Source organism: Suncus etruscus, chromosome 12, assembly GCF_024139225.1.
Source record: "Suncus etruscus isolate mSunEtr1 chromosome 12, mSunEtr1.pri.cur, whole genome shotgun sequence".
Classification (NCBI taxonomy): Eukaryota; Metazoa; Chordata; class Mammalia; order Eulipotyphla; family Soricidae; genus Suncus; species Suncus etruscus.
In genome coordinates this window covers 69,610,406-69,630,887 of record NC_064859.1, presented here as the reverse complement: position 1 = coordinate 69,630,887, position 20,482 = coordinate 69,610,406, and the positions used below count along the sequence as shown (strand labels likewise).

Here is a 20,482-nt window from a genome sequence, read left to right as displayed (position 1 = left end):
TAACTCTTTGATTTTGTAAAATATGGTTATTTAAAATGCAGTCATTATTAATTGATATAAATATACCTTTTATGTTCAAACAAAAAAAATAATTCTCCTGCATTGGGTAAAAATGAGATTTTTTATTGTTGTTTTATGGTCCACACCAGGTGACACTCGGGGATTACTCCTGACTATGCATTCAGAAATTGCTCCTGGCTCAGGGGACAATATGGGACACCAGGGGTCAAACTCAGGTCCATCCTGGGCAACCGCGTGCAAGGCAAATGCCCTGTGGCTGTGCTATCATTCTGGCCCCAGGTAAAAAAATTTAAAAAAATTTAAGTTTTAGACTCTGTTTATATTTTTAAGCTTTATCATTATTTTCATTAAGATGCAATTCTTATAATGTACTACAATCTGGGGATTTGTGGACAACATAATTGTACATGGGTTCTGCCTTATTTTTCTTAATAATTTGACTGTAAGTTCAATATTTAGGCATTAGCAAGGGGATTTCTTTTGAGAACTCTGTTTATGGGCGATTGTCCTTTCACTGTAACTTTACCTTGTCCTCTTTGCATCATTGTTCTCATAAATAAAAATAAAAAATTAATTAAAAAAAAGATGCAATTCTTTACTTAAATAGCACATACTCAATTATACCACTTCTAGATTTCTCAGTAAGTCTCATACATGCTGTATTTGGTTGTGCAGTGTTTTAATGGTCTATTTTGTGTATATATACACATGCGACATATATATTGATATGTATAGTATTTGTGGTATATATATGCAGAATATATGTACATATTAGGTATGTAGATCTGTGTCACGTGTGTCATGAGCCCATGCATTTACATGATGAATAATGTAGTTTGTATATACAGGGTATATACAAATACTTGTGAATGTATATCATGTTAACAGTGTAAACATGTACCATGTGCAAGTGTTTGTGTAGTTTTATGAACTCACTTTGTTTCTGGTCTTGCTTAGCATAATTGTTGAGGTCAGCAAGGTGCGACTTGCCTGAGACAAAGAAATCTACTCAGTGACTCAGCAGTCACTCAGATAAAAGCAGACAGTTCTACTGAATCCTTACTGACTCATATTTCTGGGAGCATGACCATTATCTCTATCTTGATTCAATGATAAAAAACACTGAGTTGAGCAGAACAACACAGATGACTTCATACACAGAACAAAAGTAAAATATACTATAATAATGCTAATGGAATTTTCTTTACAATTACCTGGAAGAATTTCTGTGATAGAAATGCAACAGAATTATTCCCTAATATTGCTATTGTATTAAATATTGTAGTTTTACCATTAGCTCCTGACATGAAGAGAATCTCACCTTAGAAGAGAAATGGGAGTGTTCAAGATAGAGAGAAGACATGAAAAAATTGAAAAAGACCAGGAGAGAGGCCATTGAAAGAACTTTATAGCTTGACTGTTCCTCTCACTGGCAATTTTTATCTTAGACAAATCACAAACTTGCTGAGCCAGTGCCCACTGGCTTGTAACTAGTATAATGCTTCCAAAATCAGTATTTGCAGGAGATCCATTAATTCATTTTTCCTAGTGTGATTTGCTTTAGGTGCAAAGTTGTTTTAAGATTTCTGCTTACCTAAATTTACACATGACAATCCACCACTCTTTACATCTGTTTCACCCTTCCCTTCAAGAACAAATTAACTTTATTCTTAAACTTATTGATGATTTTCTGCAACTGTTCTCTTGCCTAAGAATGGAAACTAAGGGTCATATAAGCCAAAAATCCCAAATTGTAGTTCTATCTCTTTTTTTATCACTTCTTTGCAGCAGAAGACAATACATTTAAAAATGATTTTGTGTTGTTTTACATTATACTCACTTATTTTACAGATATTTGGGGTACCAATTTTGTGTGTGTACTATCCAAGGTGATGAAAGCAATCATCTAGATTTTCATGGATGAATGAGCATTCTTTAGATGAATTAATACACTATCTTTTTTACTAGAGTCTTGCTCTCTGAAATAGAATTGGAGTGATATGATAACCTATTGGGAGCTTAATTATGTTGCCCCTCCCAATTTACAGGCTGAAAATTTAATCCCTGGTACTTTGATCACATTGGAAAAGAGTCTTTATAAAGGCAATTAAAGTTAAATAAGATCATTAGATGGTGCCTAACATATAGTGACTTACTTTTGCAAGTAATAAAAATTTGAATATAGTAGACATTGAAAAGAGCCCTTGTGAGAACACTAGGAGAAGATGGGGGCATTTACTACATTGATCAATTTCTGTTGTCATTGTTGATTCACATTTTCTAGCCTATACAACTTTGAGGCTATACCTAATTGATATATCTTCAGTTTGTGGTACTCTAATAAATGAATCCTGGACTCCAATTTTATATTTGTATTTGACTAATATTCTTGATTTGGAAAAGGGCTCCCACGTAGTGCTCTGAAGACAAAGTGGTCACTTTTTGTTCAATCAATCCTATTTCAGTGCTAAAGATTTAGCAGTACTAAAACCCATCAGGGTCACTCTAGTGGGACATGGGACCAATCTCACCATACCTGGTGATTTTGAGAGGACTCTGGTACTAAGGATTGAATTTGAGGTTTTACTTAGGCAAAGGATGTATCTTTATCCCTGAGCCCTTTCATCCCTTTCATCTCCAATTCAAAGTGAGCTATATTAGCTTACAACTGTTCTTCAGCATAAGTACTGAAGCTTTGTAATTATTTTAAGACAATATTACAGCACTGACTTTTAAAGTATCATAGTGTAGATAATAAATTTCATGAGTCACCCTGTATAGACTATGATCATAAAAATTCTTAACTTAAAAATTGTTTTTCAACTAATTTAATTTTCAACCTAAACTGGATAGGAGAATTAAACTGATCAAATAATGGTAATAGGATTTGTTTTATAAATTTATCTCATATTTAAATGAAATGAAGGTGCCCATTCTACCCAGTTCTTTTACTAGGTACTGTTTTGTTTTGTGAACTTTTTTATTTTTGTTTTGAGCCACACTGGTAATGCTCAGGAGTTACACCTGGCTATGCTCTCAGAAATTGCTCCTGGCTTGGGGGACCATATGGGAAGCCAGGAGATTGCAAGGCAAATGCCTTACTGCTTTGCTATCTCTCTGATCCCTTTTTGATTTTTGAGCCACATATTCTGTGATGTTTATGGGTTACTCCTGGATCAGGAATTACTCAGAAATCACACCTAGCAGTGGTGCTCAAGTATCAAATAAATACCAGGGATCAAACCCAAATTGAGGTAAATGCCCTACATGCTGTATTATCTCTTCAGCTTCCAGGATTTAAAACATAATTTTAATAAGGGAATGTCGAAGTACTCTAGCAGAGAAATTCTCCATTTGTGCTGTATGAAACGAGGGAAATGAGACCTCAGAAATCAAGTAGGTCATTGAATAGTCAATGAACAGGCCCATGTGTGATAAGAAATCTGATAAGCAGGAAGAAAAAAAACATATATAGCTCCTTGCCTTCCCTCTGAAGCCTTTGGAAACCTAGGAATTTATTCACTCATGCATTTATTTAATTCTAAGGACTGGTTTAACAAACACTGAATGAGAAACTATGCTGGAGCCAAGGAGACCACAATAGGTAAAGGTCAGAAAGTCTCTGACCACTTACAAACTGTATTTTTAGCTGACATTCCTGTCAGCTAACTCAAAGGTAAAACTTTACACTGTATTGCATTTGCAATTAAGATGCAAGTTGAGAATTGGGACAGGCATTGCCCTTTGTTTAAATCCAGGCATATACAAGACTGACTTGTAATTCTTGGGCAGGGACAGAAAAACATCATTAAAGAAATAGATGCACAGATAAGATGACTGACACAAGCTATATTACTCTTTCTATAGTAAATTCATTGAGAAATATTTATACTACCTTTTTAAATTGCAATCTATAAGCTACCTTTATAAATATTGTTCAGATAGCTCTATCACTTTATAGTTATTGCATTTTTTGTTGGGATATAGATCACTGATGCCTATTTTATAGATTTTTATAGCCATCATAAGAGCATTTTAAGTCTGGTTATGCTTTTTCTGGTTATGTTTTTATAGCTTTTCTTCCTGTCAACCACACACCAACTTCAATAATGTTTCACCTATACTAATTAATCCATGTAGTTATTTATGATATATCTAAGGGTATTAGACAAATTTTTCTGAGTCATATTTTGTCCTTGGGCCACTTAAAACTAAATAGATTTGATCCTCTTAAAAATCAGTACAGTGGAGGTTAAAGATATGTCATAGAATGTAATAGATGATCAAAGAAAGGAATGAGTTTAGGTAAAGACACATAAGATATTCTGTCAGATCTAGATATCAAGTTTCTTACTCATTGTAATTCTCTTTCCATGATATCATCAGAATCTGAGTTAACACAATACAAATATAAAAGGGCGATAACAATTTATGTGTCCCACATATTCTAATATAGACTCTGCTCTCCCCTATGTCTCCCTATTGTGGCATCTGAAGTGATTGTCAGACCAAGAAAAAGCTGGTATTGGAAGGTAACTCCTATGAGGAAATCTTACCAAGACAATACAATCAGAATAGGTTTTTGCAATATGCCATTTACTATGTGACTCAGAAATCTTTTCCTCCTATTTTGTTGCTATCTACACACCTTTTTATTCTTTTAATTTTTTAATATAGTTACTTTATTTAAATTTCATGGTTACAGTTGAGTAGTGGTTATAATTGAGTTTTAGTCAGCTTGTATACCACTCTTCACTAGTACACATTTCCTGTCACCAATGTCCCCAGATTGTGTCCCACCCATGTTTTTTAAAAAAATATTGTACCTAGTAGACTACTAGACATGGTTTTCTCTATATCATTCCCTTTCTAGGTGCATACCATTTACCATCAAATTGGGATTTCTTCTGTAACGACTATTACCATTGATCTACAGTACTATAGGGGGAAAATAAACCTCAAAATAGTCTCTTTCAAAAAAATATATGGTAATGCTACATTAGAGCCCACATTGAGGATTCGATCTAAAATAAATTTTTCAATGGGTACATTCTAACTGAATCAATAAATATTACTAAAATATTATTTATTAATTAAAGGGCTATAAGAAACCTAGAGCCAACAAGAATGAAACCAAACCAATTCCAGTGAGAATAAAGAATATGACTCTATAAATTAAAGTGCAAGAAAAATTTATTTCCTCAAAATGTACTATTATAAAATAGTAGTATAATAATAGAGCAATCGCCTTCAACAGTGGGACATAGAAAGAGAAATCAGAATCTATTCTATTTAAAATAGTGTACAAAAGCATCCAGTAGCTATACATCAACTTATCAAAAGAGGTGAAAGGTCTATCTTATGAAGATGCCATGCAATTATAATGTAAAGATGTATATTATAATGTAATTATAATGTAAGTTATAATGTAAAGACGTAAAACTTACTTTCAATTTTTGTCTCCACTCAAACCTCACAAGTTTGTTATCCATATAGTGACTACAGAGAATGTTCTTATTTATGTATAAATGTGAATTTTATTGACAATGTAAATCATATTTTATCTCTATTTTAATTGCAAAAAACATCAGTGACATTACTATTCTCTGGTCTTTCAAAGAATATCATTATCTTCAACTAAGAAAATATTGTTTTCTTTATTGGTTATAGAATGTTTCTCAGATTATCACAATTATAGGGATGATGCATAATTAATTAGAGAGGTACAGAAAGGAAACATTTAGGAAATATTAAATTGGTATTCTGGTTGAATATGATATTGCATAAAATATATAGCCAATAGTGATAATGTCTGAAGAATTTTAGCAATAATCTTGGTTTAAGGAACTATTTCACATTTTGCTATCTCAGGAAAACAGAAGTAAACCTTTGTGAGATTAATTTGTCTTTACATGAATTGAATGGTATGTTTATTCAAGAATGCAGAGAGCTAGTCTAATTTTTTTCTCTCAGTAATAGTGGAGGTCTCTTCACTTAGCACCACATTCAGTCCATTTAAGCCATCTTTAGTTCAAACTCACAGTGAAGTAGGAATTGAAGTTGCAAACTTTGTATTTAGAAAACATATTTGTGGTGCCAGCTACTAAAAGAAATAGACTTGGATTTTGGCATATTCCAAAAAGGGCAATTGTTCAAAGAAAAATTGTAATGCAAAGCATTTAGGGTAATGTTATGTAAATAAGCAGTAAGTCTTAATGTATCCTGGGGTCTTTTTTATTTTCTTTTTCTTGGTTTTCTTAGCTATGTGATTATTTCTTTAAAAACTTCATTTCTCAGAGTTCTACACGACCTCATTATTTTTTCTTGGCATTTTTCTCTGAGAAGCATGACAGCTGCATAATATTGATAACTCTAAGAAGGCTAGAATATACCACTATTGCCAAGACTTCAATCTGAATGGACCTTATCTATAAACCCTGAGTTAGCATTATTTCTGTTGCGAAATATTTTTCACTTTAATAGCAAATATAAAGTCTAAGCATACTGTCCATATTCAACATTCTGTGAGGATATTTATTCTGACCTAATAATATTCAAATTTGTAATATTAGAGTTAAATTTGATAATGAAATTTAGTTATCATAAATGATACATTCTTAAATTGTTAAACTGCTTCCACATTATTTCATTTTAAAGTTCTTAAGCTCCTGTCAAAACAAACCCAAATAATCTGGTGCAACATTTTTTAAAACTAATGGAGAAAGGAGTAGCTGAGCATATAATGGTTGAAGTCACAAGTACAAGCAAATGAAACACAGATATATTTCAAAAGTAAAAATTAAAAAATAATTAAAACAATGTAAACACATAAGGAAAACCAGAAAAAAGTTCAGAGGAGACAAAAACAAACTAATCTTGACAAACAAAACAAAAATATGCTCTAAATGGAACAATTATTATTTATAGTCAAGCTGCAAGAGAAAGGTAAGTACCAATTGAAAGCAATATACCAAAAAATATAATTTACCTTTCAATAATCAAGACCTGTAGTAGTAAAAGAGCAGAGAGACAGACATTATCAATCCTGCTGGTGAAACTAAAAGTAAAATTTTTATCACCTCCTGGAAGAAGTTTGATAATACATTTTTTAAAAATAATTTATCAAGCTCACATTAATAACAAACCTGGGTATAAGTGATATTCATCTGTCTTATGATTAAATAGACATGGATGAAGTTGAATATATTGCTACCATGTCTTGAGTGAAGATTAGATTATTGAGTGGTACAAAACTAGGATCTTAATTCAATCCCTATAATTTCATTGTTCATGTTTTTAAATATAAATTATAATGACTCTGATAAGGATCATGCATTTCAAAGTGGTCAGTATACTGTAATCAGAAAGAAGGGGTGTAGGGAGATAGAAGGATTTAATTTAAAAAATAATATGGGAAGAAAAATAATGTTAATTGCATTTCTAAGTCATTATGTGGTAGAAAATGCCCATTGGTCTACTCTTTTACTGCCATGCACTATAACTTGAAGTGTTTGCTTGTTTTAGTTTATGATATTACTATATAACAATGCTATAAAGAATAAAATAATAAGGAATATTTATCGAAAAAGACTAACAGAAAATATCAATGATTGCAGAAGACAAAAATTCAAAGGCTTATTAAAATGTTAGCAGAATCAAGCAAAGAAATAAAAAGAAAAAAAAGCTATCTTGGTATCCTCTGAGGCATTAAGGAGCAAGAACAGAAGTTGAAGTGGTAGTACTGCTGGTAGGGCATTTGGTGCACTGCAAGGAGTAAGTTTTGAACACTACCTTCTTAAATTCTACTCAAAATTAAAAAAGAAAAGAAAAGAAAAGAAAAAGAAAAAAGGGGCCAGAATGGTGGCGCAGAGCGGTAAGGTGTCTGCCTTGCCGGCACTAGCCTACTGCTGTGGTTCAATCCCTCAGCATCCCATATAGTCAGTCACCCAAGCCAAAAGCAATTTCTGAGTGCATAGCAAGGAGTAACCCCTGAGCATCACCAGGTGTGGCTCAGAAAAACAAACAACAACAACAAAAAGAAAGTAACAACACATTACTTAAAGTATGTGGTTGCAGGTATGTGAAATTCTAGCCCTAGAAATTAAGAAGATAAAGAGACATTCTACCACATAGTTAAATATAATCTACATGAACACATCAATGCCTTATGAGGAGGTCTGCCTCTCACAGATACAATACTGTGTGAATAAGGCTACTGAGTACAGGCATTTCTTTATGATGATTTAGTAGAAATGAAATATATGAATGACCACCATATCTATAGTTTATCAGTTGAGCAGAAGAAAAATATATGCAAAATCTGCTTTGTGGAATTGTTATTTAGTAAAGGATTTCTATTTTCCAATGTAAATGTACTATTAAATGTTAAGTTAGGGCTATTGTCAAATTAAATCACCACATTACTGATAGATGACACCCAGCTATTAACCCAAACCAAAGGCATTCCCCCATCTTTCTCTTTCCTTTAAACCTATCCCTTTGATATGGCTTGGTTTATTAATTCTTTGCAACTACCCTACTGTTTCAGACCCATCTGCCTACGGTTGGAAATACTGAGTGTGGGGTGATTTGACAACATGAGGATTTATTTTACACATTATAGTATACTAGATAGAATAGTGTTATAGTAGGGGTAGCAGAGTGAGGAAAGAATAGACAGGTATCAAATAATCTAATAAATACAATTCCTAATTATAAATCTTGACAACATGAGGTGGCCTGTCAGATAGTGGAAATGATTAAGGGGAGGGGATAGTAACTTATAAAAGAGATCACAGGTCAGATAATTTGCTCTTTTTTCCTAGACTTGCAGCTTCTCCTGAGCGCTAAACTCTACTCAAATTGATTACAATGTGTAGGGCACAGGCAGGAAAAGCAGTCATTCTCACCCACATGGAAATAGAACATAGGAAAGTCAAAGAAATGAAGAGTAGCCAGAACCAGCAAGGAAAGACAGCTTATGAAGAATTAGTGGGGGGCCAGAGCAAAAGCACAATGGTAGGGTGTTTGCCTTGCTTGGAGCTAAACCAGGATGGACCACAGTTCAATCCCCAGCATCCTATATGATCCCCTAGCCTGGAGCGATTTCTGAATCCAAAGTCAGGAATAATCCCTGTGCATTACCAGGTGTGGCAAAAGAAAGAAACCAAAACAATAACAAAAAACAACCTGGAGTTTTATATGCTAATTTATTTCTAAAACTAATGTATCTACAAAGAATTATATTAATTTTATTATAATTATTGTTAAGTGGTGTTTGCTTTGTGGAACAATAGACAAGAAAAAATTTATATGGGTAGGATGGAGAAACAGTATATTGAATTGGGCATAATCTAGTCACCACACAATGTCCCTGAACAGCACCAGAAATGATATTTTGACAACAGAGTCAAAAGTAAACTCTGAGCTAAGCACGGTCCCAAAGTACAAACAAACTAAAAACAACATAAAATTTACTATTTTTGTGCCATTTAAATCAATCACAAGCTTATTACATTAACTATTTCCAGTTTTCAGAAAAATAGAATCATTACTTAGAAACTAAGGAAGCAAACTATTTGAAATTTAGAAAACTAAGTAAGCCATGTGTGCTCTGTGATATGATTTGCCATTGTCGCTCTCTTTAGCTTCTAGTGGAAAGATAGCTCTGCATATTTATATAATAAGGTGAAACAGGCCAAGTCACAGCTCTGCTCACTCAAGAGGTTCTGCTTCCTCAGCGGTGGCTTTCAAATGTACAAAAGGTTGCACTGAAGACAGGCTGTCAAATAACAGTGAAGAGCTGAAAGCTATGACATATACAGAATAGAATTTCATACCTGTACAGGAATAAGAACAAGACAAACAGGAAGAAAATAGGAACTTTTGAAAGTATCAAAGACATCAGACAACCTTGACTAATGTGATCCTGACATTTTCTCCTTTCAACTCCCAGAAGAGGCTACTCATCCATACATTATCTGATATTGAAAAAGCACACATATTCAGTCCAATGATGAAAACATTAAGTTATGGATTTGAGGTTAAAATTGTGGTTCTACTGATTAGAGTAACCCGCTTGAAATTTTATCTTTTAAATTGGTTAACAATTCTCTAGAAAAAGCTTCACATTTACTTGTTATCTTCTTCTTTTTTCCTTTTTCTTTTTAACTAAAAGGGGAAGAGTGCTTCTTAATCTCCCAGGGAGAGTAACTTGATTGTCATTCTATAAAGTTAATTAGCAAATCAATGGGAGCAGCAACCTCTCCTCCTAAACCTTCCCTCATGCATTGTTGCAATCTATTGCAGTAATCCCAATCACTATTACAAATGGGAATCTAGACTTTTCTCTATTTCTTAGCTCAAAATGTCCCCAGATGCCATATTTATGACTGTTTGACTTGCAGCAAAATAGCAAAAAGTGGTAATATTAAAATTCCATTGCAAGTGTCACATTTGTACTCAAGAATTGAAGCTTTCTGTTTTGCTAACATACCCTGTTGATACAAAACACCTAGCACAATTAATAAATAAAATAAAAGATTCAAAATGATGCTAGTCTTTTCGAGCACTGAGCCCTACATTCTTAAATTATTGTGAATATATTTGCCTACTGAAAAATACTGCTGTTTTAGTTAGATCTACTCTATTAAAAAAAGGTATTTTACAAAAGATACAAAGAAATCTTTATACTAGTCAGGAATTTCTTATTAAACTTGCCTATAGTTGCAATACACAAGTTAATAAATGTTTTTTAAAACAATTTATAGAAAACTGTTGAGTCAGGAAAAGAGGTGACTTTTGATTTTGGGATATAGCCTTTTAACTTTAGATTTCAGTGTGTAACTTTTGAGACTAGGCCCAAGGAGACAGCTGATTCCTGAGACGAGGCTGTAAATCACAAAGGACATTCCAAGGAGTGCATCTTATTTTCCACCAGACATCTTGAAGGGAGGGGAAACCAACTAATCATCTTCCATTCCAACAGGGGAACACCTCGACCCTGACCTTCAAAGAGGAGATCCCCACAGAGGACGGATGGCCCTTGAAGATTAGGGAGGAATAATTGCACAAGTCACTAAAAAGGAATAACACAGAGGTATAGATTGAATAACACATAGGTATTGAAAAGGGAAGTCAACCCCGCCTCCACCAACCTTGGCGGATGCCCTGCCCTTAAGGAAGTCATCACTACCTCGGCCCCACCTTTTCCCCTACCTCACCAATGATTCGTGTTACCATAGCGGAAGTCCAGCCCTCAAGGACTCCTTCCCCTCCCACTTCCCATCCTCTATAAGGGGGGAACTACGGGACCACGAGGTCTCTTTGTCCCTGTTCTATTCTGGGGACACTTTGACCCTGGCCATTCCGAATGGTCAGTATTAAAGCACTTTTTAGAGCATTTTCTGGGACCTCGGCCTCTTCATTTCTCCGCGTCGGGCAGCTAGATTAGGACGCCCGGACCTTTCAGTATAGAATAAGGGTAAAATCTAGTTGAATGCTATTCTCGTTTCTGTCCCTGGCTTGCTTGATATAATAAACAAGGCCCCCTTCCCCTAATCGCTCCAGTCATCACTATGCTGTCAAGAGAATGAGTTCTCCACCCTGTATATTAGGCGACCACCTTAAGGGTTCAACCTATATCTCTGAATGCCATCAGCGTAGGAGTTGGGGGTAAATGATATCATGAAGGGGCTGAACAGATAGATAACTGCGCCTTTTCTGTAAAAAAAAAATCATTGGATGATTCAAACTGTATAAACCTATAAAATGCTTTGACTGTATGCTCATTGTCATGCTCATTATCATAAGAATTCCCTTAAATGTTTGTGAATTTGGATTCTCGGAATCTCACGATGGACCAATTCCCGGCTTGTGGTGACACCCCCAGGATCCTGGAAAAAGAATAAACCTACGTGTTATTGCATCCTCCAAGGTTTGTGTCTCCTCAATTGAGCGGTGGACTTTCCTCAGATCTTGGGCATCCCTGACCTGGCCTCCCCAGGCTTGGCCATCTCCAACCCGGGACCCCAACCCGGGTCCAAGCCAGCTTTGGTCAGCTTTAACAAAACTGCTAAAGACATAATTTTTATGGGAAAAATGACATAGGGCAAATACTGTCTAATTCATAGTTTTGATTTCATCTTAGCTTATACTCATAACTAGAGATTAAAATTTCTACACTTATAATTCTCTATCCCAAAATAAAATAATTTGTAAAAAAATGCTAGCCCTGTTGTCCTATGACTATTCAGGATATATTAGTGTATTTAAATCAGGCTTTTAAAATTGTTTCCACTTTTCCTTTTGAAACAAATGATAAAATAACTGTAAGCAGCTGTCAATTATTGGGTTAGTTTTTAAAGGGGTGGGAGGAAAACTGCTTTGGTAAAAAAAAAAAAAAAAAACAACTCCTTTACAATGCCCAGATTTAGATCAGAGAATAACCCATAGCACTTTATATAGTGTGGGAATTAAAAAAAAAAAACCAAACAAACAAAAAACAAAACAAACAAAAAAAAAAGCAGTCAGATAGAAAACCCCTGATGATGAGTTTCCAGAATGAATAAAATAAAAATGTGGTCTGTAAAAAAGTTTCTTGCTTGACAGTCCTCAAAGCCTGATTCCAAAGACCCAGAGAGGCTTTAAGAACAACCAGAGGCTGCAATTCAAAATGATCTGAGAACCACCCATTTTAAATTTCCTTAAGGTAAGGCCCAGAGACAATAGAGTTAAGTGCTGGAAGGGCCAGAAGGACCAGCTCACAATTTGAAGTTCACCACAAAGAGTTAGGAAAATAATTACACCTACAACTAGCATGACAATGTTAAAGAATGAAAAAAGTAGAATGTCTGTCATGAATACAGGCAGGGGTGGGGAAGGAGGAGGGAGGTGGGAATGCTGCACTGGTGAAGGGGGGTATTCTGTTTATGACTGAAATACAACTACAAACATGCTTGTAATCATGGTGCTTAAATAAAGATTTATTAAAAATAAACAAAAAACAAAATTCATATAAAGATCTTACTGCAGGGTCTAGCCTGTTAAGACTTTAAGTGCAGTTCTTTAGGGCTCCAAAATCCTTTTTCTGTGACTTTGCCTTCATAACAATGCTTATCTACATAGAAAGCACTCAAGACAGGACAATTTGTAAAATCCAAGCAATGCAGACAAAGTTACAAAAAAAAACAGGGACAAGCTTATTGAAAGAGGAGCCTCAGTTTCCACTTACCAGCAGTTCACCTATCCCTATTGACCTAAACACCTTCTTCTTAAACATTCCTATTTAAACCATAGAATTCAGCTTTAGCACTTAGCCTCACTGAAAGACGAAGATAATAGGCAACACCTAAAACAAATAGCCAAACCCAAAGGATTCAGACCAGCCAGACCATTCTGTAGTATCCTTGCATTCTTTTTAACAGTCTTATCAATTGATAAGAAATGAAATGAGCCTTTTAGTCCTTTAATAGTCCTTTAAAGTCCTATTAGCCTCCCCACAACCCAACTCCTTACTAAATTCCTCCCTGAGCAAAGTTCTTTTTTCCTGAGTCTGAGCATCATTTCTATTCAGTATTTTCCTTCTTGAAAATATTAAGGAATCTGCAGTTGCTCCTTTTACATCAATATCAGTTCAGAATCACCCATGTTCCACTGTTGGTATATATCATTCTTTCTCTTTTTTTTGGTTGGGGGGTATTCTTTCTCATAATATCCTATTTCCTAAATAAATGTATTTACTTCACTAATAATCTCTCTTGAAATAATTTTATTATATAGTAGGAATTGGTTTTCACACTTCATGAACCAGTGGTACTCTGCTGCACTAGTGGGGTTGGTGAGTATGTAGTGTCTACAGTTCTTCTTTGCAGACTTTGACTATTCCTAAATTCTTTGGACATACAAGAATTCATCATTTATGAAAATTATAGTGAAAGCTCCTAATAAAATCAGAATGATTGACTATACAATCTAGAAATTTGAAAAAGTTAATCTTCAGTGAAATTTCTTCACTTAGTTATCAAACATATTCGAACTACCAAGACATCCAAGACTTTTAGAAAGGAAATGATAATTTGCCATCATATTCCAACTTTGACAATTTTTAAAGAAGATTCTCAAAATGTTATCATTTGCGCCCTGAGAGATAACGGCGTTTGCCTTGCAAGCAGCCGATCTAGGACCAAAGGTGATTGGTTCGAATCCCGGTGTCCTATATGGTCCACCATGCCTGCCAGGAGCTATTTTCTGAGCAGACAGCCAGGAGTAACCCCTGAGCACCGCAGGGTGTGGCCCAAAAAAGTAAAAAAAAAAAAAAATGTTATCATTTAGTTTCTCAGGGTTTCTTATTGTTAATGGTCCGAGAAAGCTCACCACCTCAGAAAAAGACCATGAATCTTCCGAGAATGCAAACGGAAACAGGTTTATTGATTCCAGCTAGATGGGGCACCTGCTCTGTCATATGGACTGAAACTGGAAGCCCCAGGCAATATAGGCAAGTGTCTTTTATAGGTTGAAGGAACCATAGGTCAATACGGAAAGCAGGACTTGTAGAATGCACAAATCCCTAGTACAGATTCAAACATAATGTCCAATCAGATGGCGAGCTTATTCTTTTCCAAATAAGGTGAGAATCTGAAGAGAGGCGAGCAGAAGTCCATTCTTTTGGCCAAATATGTCGAGTTTCTCTTATAAGGGGCTTTGACTAATGGTTACCAGGGCAGCCGGCCATTGATGTCTCAAGGTGAAATTCCAGAGCAAAGGGAGAGACAAAGTGGGGGTGGATTGTAGCAAAGATTTCCTGCTCAAGGTGAATCCAAGAGAATCAACAAGGTAGGGTGGAGAAAGGCTTAACAGACATTTATATCTGATCACCTATCTCAGTTATTATGATCATCTAACATGTATTTTAATAAATTTTCCCTTAACACCTATCAGCAATCCGATCTTGGTCATGTACTCCAAAATGATTTCATTAATGAAGTCACCTATATCAGATGACTGGCTTTTGTAAAAAATATCGATTAGTTTACTAAGATTTGGGGTTTAGATCTCTCCTGTAGCCTGCCTTACCAGGAAGGTTTATTCAATATATCTTGTTTGTAGTTCAATAATTTTTTGTATGTAGGGCCTAATACACATCTATGAAAGGTACTCATTTAAAATCTGAATGGATAGGTGGAGGTAGAGCTTAGAGGGACTTGATGAATAGATGAATGGGTAGATATTAGGATTCAAAAAAGAAAAGAAAATGAGTACTTTCTGTGGCATGTTTGGAGTACTTATCGGTTTGGAAACTAAGCAGAGGGGCCAAACAATGTGATCCTTGGAGATGACATAGTAACTATTTTTTATCTATTTAATTTTAAAATTATTATTATTGTTTTATTATTATTATTATTTTGGTTTTGGGGCCACATCCATTGTCACTCACGAGTTCCTCCAGGCTCTGTGCTCAGAGATCACATCTGGCAGGCTCGGGAAACCGTATGGGCCGCATACAAATCAAGCTCTCTAACCACTGTGCTATCAAGCCAGCCCCACAAATTTTTAAAAAATGGGCTTATAAAAGTATTTTTGTTGTAGTGGAAGCAGTGAACTTCTGAGTCTGTGTGAATGGCATGTAGGTACACTGAACATCAGATGTCTCTTATTTAACAGCTGATGTAGGAAATTTCTGTAGGCTGCCGCAGCGTCAAAATTAGCAATCTCTATCTCTTGGACAGAAAACCAATGTGTTTTTTGGGGGGTTTTGTTTTGTTTTTGTTTTTGCCACTTTTTTTTTTTAATATGGAACGTTTCACAAATTTGCGTGTCATCCATGCTAATCTTCTCTGTATCATTCCAATTTTAGTATATGTGCTGCCGAAGCAAGCACTTAATGTTCACTCTTGTTTCTCAGTCATTCTCACTATTCTCTGCAGATCTCTTTATGTCTACTGATCCGGTCCTCTACATTTTCAGTGTTGTGTTCTTTTTCCTTCTCCTGTCAGTCTGGTCTCATCATTTTTTTTTTTTTTGCAGTCTACTTCCTGCCTCATTGTCCACTCACTACCTATTCTGATCTGTGTTATGTGCTTATACATCACTGAGCAGATCTTTGATGCAGAGGTAAAAGCACATGGTGTGAGTATTTTTAAAATCTATTCTCACTTTTTACTCTGCTACCTGACATGCTACATCCTATATTAACAATGTTTAAAAACAATCAATTTGACCAATTTGATTATCTCCCCTTCTTGTCTTATCTTGCCCTTTGACTTCCTTTGTAACATTTTTACCACACCTAATTTTAGGACCAAATTATGTATAAATGGCAAATTAAACCCAAGAAAAGTATAAATGGAGTGCTTTTACTCACCTTAACATAAATCTATACTTTATATAATAAATTTTAACATGCAATATTAATTTTTTTTGTTTTTTTGGGCCACACCCGTTTGATGCTCAGGAGTTACTCCTGGCTAAGCACTCAGAAATTGTCCCTGGCTTGGGGGGACCATATGGGACACCGGGGGATCAAACCGCGGTCGCAATCTTTCCTTGGCTAGCACTTGCAAGGCAGAGATACCTTACCTCTAGCGCCAGCCCCTAAAATATACTCTTAAACTAAAAATTCATGTTATATTATGTCTAGTCTGCTAATATTAGTTAATATAACAAAGGTGGAGTGGATGTGAGCCATAAATCAAAGTTCACATGAAGGTCCTGGGTAGAGTAGAATGGAAAACCTTTATCTAAGTAAAACTATATATATATATATATATATATTTATAATCCAATTTTAAACATTCTTATCATGTTTTAAAACTCCTAAAGCAATCATACATCAAGCACTAGTCATGTGCCAGACTTTTAAATACATGCTTCCTAAACCATTTTACTTACTGTTAGAAAAGTTTTATGAGATATACATTGTATAATCTATTGGGCATATGTAAAAATGAGTGTTCAAAGAAAAATAATTTGTACTGGCCCAGAACAATGTGCTCAATAAGCAGGAAGACTTTATTGAAATTCAACCTTATTAAATCTAATAAATAAGCATTCATTTCTGTTTTGTACCCCATAATGACTCTACTTGATCTGGGACTTCAGTTTCCACATCTTTAAAATTTCTAAGAATTTCTACACTTTCTCTAAATTTCTTTGCTTCTTGTTTATTTTATTTGTCTTCTGAAATGGAGATTGCCCAAGAATCTCTCTCACTCTTTCCTTCTCTCTCCCTCCCTGACACAGACATGCACAAATATACACACACTGTAACTGAATATAGATACACATTTTTACCATATATGAAAACACTTTTAGAAGTGGCTGCATACCCAGACATGATCATCATTTGTTTACACAGGATTGATGGGTTTTAACCTGCTGTCAGAATAAAAATGTCCCATTGTCTCACATTTAAGATTGCAGTTTGACTTAATCTGTTTCATATTTGCTGAGAAATAATGCTTGTGATACTGGAGATGTGTTAAAGTGACAATGAGTTCAGACACGAAAGCTCATCAGAACACTATGGTCTTTGGCTACAATGGGGAATAGAAAAAAAAATTCAAGTCGCAATGATCTGCATCTCATTACAGAACATTGCTCTATCATTTTATTCAATTAAATATGAGATTCATTAAATGTTATGTCTGAGTTATGGTAACAACTGTGAATATTATTTCTTTTTCTCCAGCCTTATGTCTTTCTAATTCATTCATGATATTGTGGATGAAATCAACTTCTGAAAACCAAAAATAATAATTTGTTCATTGTGTTTAAAATTTATGGGTAAATTTGACTTACCTGAGTGGGTTCTAATAACCTATTGTTCACTAAAATCTGCTTTTATCATGTATTGTTTCTTTCTGCCCTGACATTTTAGACTCCTGGGTGATATTCTTCCAATATTCTTTCTCTTAATCACTTAGTTCTGTGTTTGCCAGAAATCTTTTTTTCTTTTTTTGCTTACACTGTGTAATTAATCTTTTCTTTTAATCAAAAAGCAATTCAAATAAAAAATATAGAAAGACTTTATATTAAACTTAGTCTAATGTAACTTATTCTAACTTAGTTTCATATGTATTCAATAAAAATTTGAACAGTTAGCAAGGAGGAAAGCGATAGTATAGTGGTTATGTTCTTAAGTTGCACATGGTTAATCATATTTCAATTTGGTCATCTGAGTAGTGAAGGAAGTGAACCCTGAGCACAGAGTCAGGAGAAAACCAGGAGAAAGACAGGTGTGTGTTCACCCAACCATTAAAAAGAAAAATGATTCAAGAATTGATCTCTGCTTAATTAGAATATGAGTAATAGGACTGGAGAGATACCACAGTGGTAGGGCGCTTGCCTTGCATGTGTCCAACCTGGGATGAACCTGGGTTCAATTCCCAGCATCCCATATGGTCCCCCGAGACAGCCAAGGGCAATTTCTGAGTGCAGAGCCAGGAGTAACCTCAGAGCACTGCTGGGTGTGGCCCAAAAGAAAAAAAAATATGAGTAGTAGATAGAACATTAAGGACAGGTAGTTTAGATATAATGGGGCAAAAATAACAGTCTAATTAGACAACAATGACATTAGCATGAAATCTTTGAGGAGGTAATTATAATTTTTCTTTAAAAAGTCTCAAGTAACTGAGTCAGACAAAACACTGGAAGCAGAGTCCTCTTTGTGTCCTTTTTGGCCATTTTTACATTCAGGTCATTGTACCACAAAGGAAAGAGAAAAATCAAAACAATGGAAGGGTTCTTTCAGCCATGCCAGTTGGGCTACACATCCAGCCAGACAGTCCTAAGAAGCTGAAACAGACAGATTGACAGAGTTGAGATCCTCTTTCTAAATCAAAAAAGGCATTGTTATATCCTGAGCACTGTGCCAGTGAAGAAAATGCCCATTACACTGTAATCTGATCATACATTTCCTCCAATGAGCCACAAAACAACACCACACACTAAATGGTTACAATGGGAAACAAAACACCACCATGCTTAGTGAATTAATATGGTAATGTCAGACACCAATATAGACTCTCTGATATGAGCAGGGACCAGAACTATAGTACAGTGGGGAGAGTGTTTGCCTTACATGCAACAGACCAGGGCTGACCTGGGTTCAAACCCTGACGTCCTATATGGTTCCCAAAGCCTGCAAGGAGTGATTTCTGAGTGCAGAGCCAGGAATAACCTGTGAGTGCCATGGGGTATGTCCCCACTCAAAAAAAAAAAAAAAAGCCTCAGAGTATATGAAAAACCCCAACTACAAACATGTTAAAATCACGATGTTTAAACAAAGACACTATTATAAGAAAAGAAATTAAAAATAAATCTTCAATCCATTTTCTTCTTTTTTTCCCTCTTTTTCTTCTTCCTCTTTCTGAGATGAGTTCAGGGTGTTATGGCTGTAGACTATTCTTCCTCTTTCTCCACTTCTTTCTCTTATTCTTCTTCCCCCTCTTCTTTCTGTTCTTCCTCTTCCACTTTTTCCTTTTCTTTTCATTTCTCCTCTTCATTTTCTTCTTCCTCTTCTCCTTCCCTTCTCCCTCTTTTTTGTCTTTTTTCTTCTCTCCTTTTCCTTCTTCCCCTTTCTCCTCTTTTTCTTCCTCCTACTCTTCTTCCTCCTTTTATTCTTCTTCCTTTTCTTCCTCCTCTTCTTTTTCTTCTTTTCTTACTATTCTTTGCCCTCTTCTTGCTCTCCTTCCTCCTCTTGTTTTTCAGAAGAAAAGGATGAATCCTTTTCATCATCCCCCTCTTCTTCTTACTATTTTTTACAATAATCTTTTTACTACTCATCACCTTATTCTTACTCTTCTTTGTCTTATTTTTCTTACTCTTCTTAAAATTCATCTTCTTTCTGTTCTCATTCTTCCTCCAACTCCTCTTAATATTCTTGTTCTGGGTTTCTGGGACTTCATTGATTCCTATGTTTTTTCTGTTGAGTTTCTCAAAGACTTTTATTTTCATCAGTTCACATTCTTTGAGTAGTTTAGACATTGTCTGATCATTTGCTTTAAAGTTTTCTTCCAATCTCTTTTGTTGCATGAAGTTGTTTTGCATCTCATCCTCTGGCTCACTGACCCATTTGCAGCTGCCGTTACTCCAGTGGAGAGGTATTCCATTGAGGTTTTCAATTCATAAGCCGAGTTTTTCAGACCAGTTATTTCAGTGTGAAAATTTCTAATTTCAATCGTCAAATCCTCTTGATGCTTATTTTTGCTGCAATCAAGTCTATCGATGATTTTTTTTGAGCTCCCTGAATATCTTCCATAATTATACCCTAAACATCTTATTTGAGAGTATACCTAACTGTTTGGTACTTTTTGCATTATCAGAGCAGCCATCTTGATTCTTTAAACATGGGATTGTACTGCAAAATTTCCCCATTGTCAACGTTGTAGATTGCTTTTTATAATGTGGAGAAGTGGGATTCAAGGGTTAAGGATAAGCGCGGTAGTTGAGCAAAGCAGAGCAG

The 20,482-nt window shown here is 35.1% G+C and overlaps 1 long non-coding RNA gene and 1 pseudogene across 1 annotated transcript in view; one reads left to right on the top strand and one right to left on the bottom strand.

Moving 5' to 3' along the window:
- Positions 1–20,482, top strand: part of LOC126024099 (uncharacterized) — a 323,896-nt gene that overhangs the window by 53,941 nt on the left and 249,473 nt on the right. The window lies entirely within an intron of this gene.
- Positions 15,805–15,898, bottom strand: LOC126025287 (uncharacterized; annotated as a pseudogene).